Below are 8487 nucleotides of genomic sequence, written 5' to 3' on the forward strand. Positions count from 1 at the left end.
GATTAAATAATACACCAAAAATACATAATTTGCAATATTTTTTGCCCATCAATCATTCCATGAATTATTAAGAAATATTTGTATTAGGGTGTCTGTGGCACTGGTTCTTTGGGGTCAGAAAGAAAGATAAATATCCTCTTAACATAGAGTCTTGGACTGGGAGATGTGGGAGGTGGTGTTGGTTGCTTGCTGTAAGTATTACTGGAAATAACTAAGAGCTAAAAAAAAGTAAAAGATGCTTTTCTTGTAATTACAGGGTGATTTCTTCTTTCCCCTTCCTTTTAGAGAGGGAAGGTGCTGCAGTTCAGTAATGAATTTGTAGTACACTGATATCACAGTGTCCCACAGTGATAGGGAGAAGAGACATCCAACAGGCAGGAATTGTGCAGCAAGATCCCTTTATTTAATTATTTTACAAACTCTTTTATAGACTTTTTTCTTCATAGTCTAATTGGTCAAAGGATCAGCCACCCCTTGGGGTGATTGGCTGAAATCCTAAAACATCCATTGTCAAAATATTTTTCTACTGTACCATAAACAAAGCTTTGCAAGGTCGCAGGTGTTCATAGCTTATAGAATTCTGCTAATATCTTCTATGAGAGAGAAAAATATCTCATGGGACTGCAAAGAAGCAGGAGAAATTCTTGCTAGCTGGCATATTGTATCCACACACTGAAACCAGACCGAATCTCCAGGAGAGGGAGACAATGAATAGGCCAGTAGAAAGGATTGAATGCTGATGTCAATTACACTGAAACCATGAAATAAATGAGGGGCTTCAGTAGTTGTTCTTCATAGCCACTTCAGTTTGTATGCAAGGGAATGCTTCTGTTTTATTGCAGTAGTAAATTTCAGAGCCCAGAGAAAGAGAGAATATTGGCGTTTCAATCAAGGCAGCTTCACACACATGCAGCCCACTCAACTCAATGTTGAAAGCTTTATGAAGGCAAGCCTGTAGGACATCCAAGAGATTACTTACAAGATTCTAAAGGACGGATTTTTACGAAATCCTTATAACAGTGCCTGGTGCCCTTGTTGAAGTGAATTTGAAATACACTTGTGAGCTCCTCAGAGTCTGCTGATATCAGTGTGTAGATGCCTACCTACATTTAACACAACAAACAGACAAATGCTTGTTTCAAATACAAAGATGAGGTGCTAGTATTTGAGGAGTTTTTTAAAAAAATCAATGATGTTTGTAAGGCCTACTAATAATTTTCAGTACCCCATCAGTCAATCAGGACGCAAGCTTTGTCTCTGTTGTTTTAGCTTCTGAAAGGAAGCTGGAAGCATTGCACAGGAATATAGGAGTAGGAATGACAAACAAGACAAGGTTTTATGGTCTCAAGTAATCACAGCTATACCATCTTATGTCTTAATATATTCTGAGAACTTTCTTGAGAAGCTAATATTGCATGAGGATACAATGTAACTCTCAGCACCACATACTCTCGCTTGCTAGGAAAAAAAAGGGAACTATTCCACCTGTGCTAAGATGTTTCTCAGAAGACCTGTAGATTTTCCTTGGCCAAATTACTAAATAACAATCTCTTTAATAAACTGGAATTTACTTTGCCAAACATTGTGATAAAGGGTGCTTCTCAATGGCATCCAGTAATACACAAAAAAAAAGTTCTAATTAGTAACTTTACTCAGAAAAATATTCTAAATGTGCAATTTTTATAGAGTTCTGGGAACAGAGCTGACAGTCAATTTAGGCTTATACCATGTTTATAAATAACAGGAATGGACCTTGATATTAGTGTTCCACAGACAGGTAATACTTTAAAGCCTTACAATACACAATGTGATCAGTTTGCAATTGCTATATAATTAAAATTATAACACAGTTCCCGTTTTGAGATGCATTTTTCACCTGAGTTGACGTATTTGAACAAAGTTTCTCAGAGAAATAGACGTCTCTATGTGAGTTAGAAAGAGAAATGACTGGAATCTGGGTTGAGGAAGAAATAAAATTTCTATAGAGGGCTTTTTGCCATCTCTGTGTACAAATTGCCTCAAATCAGTTTCCCTTACATTTCATCTCCTGTTACTCGGAGTTCCTGTCATGTTACAATGGAATTTGATTACTTGCCTTCACGTGGTGCTGAATTCATTCTGGTTTTGCTTATGTAATGGCTGCATTACTTGTAAAATTGTTTAGTTGCAATTAGTCAATTGATGCATTGAGGCAGTAGTAAAATACAATACATAGTTTTGCAGATGTGACCTCATTTATTTCACAAAGGGCAAGTATAGTTCCTAATTCTTTTTTCTAGTTCTTTGAAGAACTTTGAAGCTCTTTATTGCTATTTAAAATATGATCCAAGCCTGCATGGCATACCTCACTGACCCACTCATTGCTGCTTTTGCATGAGCAAAAAAAAGGCAGCTTCAGGCTTTGAATGTATCATACATTTACTCTAAACTCGGGCCCGAGCTTGCAACATGAGCACTGACATTTCAGTTTTCTTAAAGAGCTATCAAATCTGCTGGTAGCTCTGTATTTGATGAGAAAGTTCACCTTCTCTGTGATTCTGCACACTAAGAACTCTGTTACCCTGAGTGCAAACCCACAGAAATCAGCAACTACCTCCCTAGCCTCAATAGTTCTTCTCATTGTAAGTCAGGGTGACAGACAGTGACTACAACAATTCAATGAAAAAAAGTACCAAATTTTATTTGTTTACATGGCAGTTGATTGTTGGGTAAAATTAACTGCACTTGTTTGTTCTTGAACAAGAGACTGTGGCAACGTTTAGGCACATAACTGCATGTAAATTCATATAGTTAAGTCCTGTGAAATAAATTTGGAGTAGCTGTGAGAAACCTTGCTCAGTCTCTTCCAGATTAGTGAGTAATGATCTTGTTTAATGACAAAGTCCCTGTCCAGTTGGCTGCATGGCACCTGCACTTGCTCTTCAAGATAGCACCTTCCACTGACACCAATGATAAGAGCATACCTGTACTTGCAGGTCTGAGAAAATAACCCACAGAAGTGGTAAAATCACATTCAAGGGAAGGTAGAAGAGTAAATCCCTGACTGTTTAGCTACTATCGGAATGCTATCACCTTCAGGTAGTTGAGCACAAGCCATAAGCATACTTGCTCTTCCAGCACTGGTTAAGAGGATAGGACTAAGAATAGGAGAAGAAAAGGAGCTAGGAGAAGGAAAAAGTCACTGCCCAACTGCCCTGCCAGGGATGGTGCAGTAATGTCTAACATGCCACTTGGCTGCTGCAGCAGTTTTAAGGTAAAAACGGGCAAAAGGGGCATAAACATTTTCCATGCCCAGTATTATACTGTCCTGGACAAATGTTTTGTCTCAGCTAGCAGGGCTGCCCTCTGGGAGCTTAGGTAGCCATTTACAGGTGACAATGGCTCTGAAGGAAGCTGTAGCTCCTTGTGGAAGGGAGTCCCAAGAGGCCCAGCAATGCCAGCTCCCTTTTTTTCCTCAGCTGAGAATATGAGTTGCCCAGCAGCCTTTGTGCAAGCACAGTCAGCTAACCAATTATACGCTGCAGATATGGCATACATGCTGTACTGGAATTGTTCACAATCCACATGTAACTCAAAAGCCACCATTTAACCACCCTTGTCATAACCTCAACCTTCCTGAAACTGTGCATTGCCACTGAAACAATTGTTTTCTCCTGGCTTCAGGGACCAAGAAAATCAGTGCACTCCACAAGTTCCATGCCTTCCAGCAGTTCTATTCACTTCAGACAATTGGATCAGCATTGTGCAGCTGCTATTTCCGCAGTTTGTCAGCATTTGCCTGAGTTTATACGAGGGATAACACAGAGAGAGCAATTCGTCTCTTTGCCAAAAGAAAAAAGCTGGCATTTCTCTCCTGTGGAAGAAATGCAAGTGTGATAAAAAGTCTGTAATTTGAATAGAGATGCAATTCACTGGGGAAATCCACAAGCAGAATACAGCACTTTCCTTGGATCAATTTCATTTACAGTAAACATTTGCATATTATGATCAAGTATTACACAAACAAAAAAGGCAGCTCTGCATCAAAAAAATCTTATTTAAGCATATCTGAGTCAGAAAGCTTTGACGTCCTGATTTATTGATGATACAAACCCAGTGAGATTCATCTCTAATATTACAATTTCAGTAGACACATGATTCAGTTACACAACTAAAATGTAGAACTTATTACATTTTCTTGCCCTTATTGACATAACCTCTTTTTGTTCACATGGAATTTCACACTGTAAAAAGCTCATTGTCAACAGATTGAAGACAATCAGGAATATTCCTTCCTTGTTTCTCTGTTGTATATTCTAAAAATAGTAGTGTAGTCTCATACTACATTCTGTTCTGTCAACATTAATTTTGAGCTGGGATGTGTATGCAGCTCATTTTGATCTCAGCCATACCATCTTTTTTGTAATGTTAGAGTTGTTATCAAAGCTCCAGAATGAAAATATAGGTTACTTCTAGGGACAATAAATCCTTCTTATTTGCGGAGCAAACTAAAGAAAATGACAGAAGAGAATTGTTTTGGTGTTAATAAAGTGTACCTTTTGCTCTTAGTATGCAGCAGTGCAGAGTACAGTTTTCCAGACTGGAAGCCCTGAGGACATTCAAAGAAAGCCTGAGGAAAGCTGGGAGAAAAAATATTATTCCTTTGCTTAGCCACTTCCACTTACAATTCAGTTTAAGCCCAACTGCTGGCAGTTCATGAAATAGGAAAGGTTTCTTTGCCAGGGTCTGAAATGGTAATGATTCTGCAAATAAGAAAACTGTCCTGTTGTAATATTTAACCATCAAAGTTCTGTGCTTTGGTTATACGGGTGAAGGAAGAGGGAGAAAAAAGTATCCTCTGCCTTGAAAACACTTGTGTAAGAAGTAATGGCAAAAAGGCTATTAAGACTCCTGTGGTGCTTGGAAGTGAATGTTAGACATTTACCCTTAATATATTCATCAATTTCTAGCTCTTTTTCATATTCTTCCATTTTCTTCTCAGATTAAATGCGACATTTTGACCCAAAAAGTTGTTGTTGCAATATTGTTGTATGTTATTAAATAAGAGAGAAATGAATTCACAAAAGCAGGGAAGTAATTCATATGTATTAGTTACCTTCATCAGAAGAGGGTGACAGGGCTTCACTAGTAAATTGTCTTAAAACCCTGTATGAGAGATATTATAGGAAAATACAGAAATGTGCGTTTATTACCATGCCCTGGTAATAATCATTGATCCTAGAAGTCTATTTTAACTCTCTTGTTCAATTTAGGGTCATTATATTCTCCTATGCTGTGAGCTGCAATATTTAAAACCTCATTAAGCCTATGACCTTGCACTTAACCTGTTTGCTCACTGTTTCCTTCTCTGTGGTAGCAAAGGATTTATGCACTGGAGGCCACTGTATTATTATTGAAATTCAGCCAGCAGTACACAACCCCGCCACCCTGTGCATGAGGAAAAGATACACAGATTGAAGATCAGGACAGAGACGTCAACTGCATGTGAGTATGTCTTTCTTGATGCTGTTTTAGGCAGTCCTAGCAATGCCCTGTTATTCATGATATTCATGGAAAACAGCCTGGAATCTGACCAGACAGTAGAGCCACATGTCTTGAAAAACCTACAGACCTGACCATAGAATATGTACATATTTTGGGGGAGACTATGGTTTAAGGCTCTTTGGAAACATTGCACGATATTTGGTGACAATGCATATACCATCTTTATTAAACTCTGATGGTTTCCATTCTCCTCACATTTTGATAGCTTGCTCTTTTTCATTATGTTTTTCTCTTGTTTACTATAGAAGACACATAAACAGTGATTTAAATGTTGAAATTTATCCAAATACCATTTAAGAGCTGTGATCTCTTAAAAGGACTATATTACTCCCCAAGTTGGAGTCAATGAAACACGGTTTTGTCAGTCCATAAGCATGGCATGACTGGAGAACAGCTTACAGTGTAAATAGTCCTCTGCCCTGGGTCTTTCACAAGGCTTAACTCAACTCTGCCAGAGACAACAGCACACAGCAACAGAAATTGCTGTAGTGAGAATGAAAGGAATCTGCCCCACAGAGCGGCCCATATACAAGTCCTGGCCATGGTAATCAACCACCCTTCAAAAAAGCTTGAAATCTTGAGGTGTCTGCATTATGACAAAATCCATTGGATGCTCCCATCCATTTTTGTTTGAGAGACAAAGTTGTGTTACAATGATCTGAATAGGAACAATGCTTTATCTGAAGCATTATATGTAGTAAAAATGGTCCCTATGACACTATGCTCATATATTAACTTTTGGAGATCACTCATGGCTGATTGCTTAATGGCAAACCTTACTGCTAAGATGAAGCTGACAGAATTCCTTTGTAATGATCTCCCAAAACTTGGGAGTACTTGGTAGTACTAAGCTCTGACTGTGTACCGACCCCTCTAGAACCTCTCCCCAGTACGCCAGGAAAGCAGGGAGTAGCTGCTGAGATACGTATGTTCATGTTCCAGAAGTACCTTTGGTATATCTGATACCCTAAGCCTAAAATTAGCCCGGTTTTAAACTTAGATACGGCATTGGCAAACTTTACAACAGGCCACAAGTCAACTACTTTGTTTTTAACAATTTCAGGTAACTTTATTGTGCAAAAATATCAGAACTGCTTTTTAGCCAGTGAAATATTGCTCTCCTGTTTTGATCTTCTGGTATGTATCTTGACAGAGTGTCACTGTAATACACAGACACTGCCCCATTTAGAACACATGTAAGTGTGGAAAACATCCACACCCCGAAGCACCACACCCTCAATCCCAGCACTCCTGTCCAGGCCATCAACATAGAATCAACTTGTCTTCAAGTTGCAACTGTACTTCATATCCCAACAATGTTGCTCTATGTATACAATATGATTCACCTAGTTATCCACCCACAACTAAAAAGAGAAAGGGGTGGGAATATAAGATTTCTTCATTTTTTCTCAACATTATAAGGACTCATTCTTAAACATCTGTGTGGGATGATCAACTTTGTTTAATTTAAGACATTTAAACTGAGATAGTATGAATCTGGGAAACTCACAGCTTCCCTGAGCCATGACCTGTGTATCTTTTCCAGAAGAGCAAGAGACTGAGGAGACAGAGTGGAAGTTGATAAGCAAAGGGTTAACCCAAGTTTAATAGTGTTGTTGCCAGATGAAGAATTGTTTGCACCTGGTGAATTTTTGCTAAGTGTCATTATGACCAGTTAAATTTTCTGTTGCCAGAAGGGTTTTTCATGACTGTGCATTTGTGCATGCAGGCTATATTCAGTATTGTTATCAGTTTTTTAAAAATGGCAGAGCTAGATTCTGCCAGACCAGAGTTGGAAGTGATAGAAGTGGGATAGGAAATCAGCAGTCATTGACATGTATAGTAACCGCTGAGGAACAGATATGCAGTTGTGGCCATCCAGAGGCATCAGTGTCATTTTGACCCCTGACACATGAATTTCTAGACAGATTTGGGTTACCTGGCTACTTGTACCTCTGCATTCAACCATCAGCGAGAATCCAAGATCGGCCAGAAACAGGACAGGCTGTCTGCAGAGCAGAAGGGAGGAGGGAAAGGGAGCTCAGTGACTGCACAGTTTGCAGCACACGCTCGTTCATCTCCTGGTACCTGCAGAGTACGGACAGGCTCTGCTGCTGCCCGTGCAGTGTCCCAAGCCCTGCTGTGAGGAATGTCACCCCTGGTACAGGAGACGGGACACCCGGCAGTGGCTGGGGGGACCATGTTCCGGCTGCCAGGGGCCCGCAGGGCACTCATCACACGGGGGCGTTTACTGTACAGGCTCTGGCAATTCTGAGAAACATGCAGCTTGAATTCAAGCTTGATATATTGTGTGTTCATGAAGATTAATCAGCCTTAAATTTATGCCCATAAGCCAAATGCAGCATGCACCAACACTGTTGTATTTATGTCAGCAGGATATCCCTGTTTTCTCTAGTCAAAGTCAGCAATGAAACACTTGACTCCCACTGGCACCTTTCATATTAAAAAGGATTTATCATTGTAATACCTGGGTCTTGTAGAGGATAGCTTAAGGGCACGCTTCACATAAAGTGCTTGACGATTCTGAAGTCAACAAGGCAGAATTTTTTTTTTTAATTCCACCGTTTATGACTGAAAAGAGGATGAAACCTTCGTGCCCCGAGGAACGCGTTTTCCCTGGGGTTGTCCTGAGGTCACTGCGTGAACCCGAGGCAGCCACATTCCGCTACCTCCTGAGAAAGGGCGCGGGGACGACGAGACGAGGGGATCACGACTGCAGCAGCAGCTCCCGCCCCATTGGCGCCCGGTGTCTCCAGGGCGGGGCCGGGCCGCCCCTGGAGGGGGCTGCGCCCTCACTCAAGATGGCGCCTCCAGTGTCTCCGACGAGCTATGACGTCAGAGCGCTGCTGGTCAGGATGGCGGCTGTTTACCTGCGGAACTTGCCCTTGTCCAACATGGCTGCTGTTCCCCAAGTGCTTCCAC

Source organism: Corvus brachyrhynchos, unplaced genomic scaffold (genome assembly GCF_000691975.1).
Source record: "Corvus brachyrhynchos isolate BGI_N302 unplaced genomic scaffold, ASM69197v1 scaffold94, whole genome shotgun sequence".
Lineage (NCBI taxonomy): Eukaryota > Metazoa > Chordata > Aves > Passeriformes > Corvidae > Corvus > Corvus brachyrhynchos.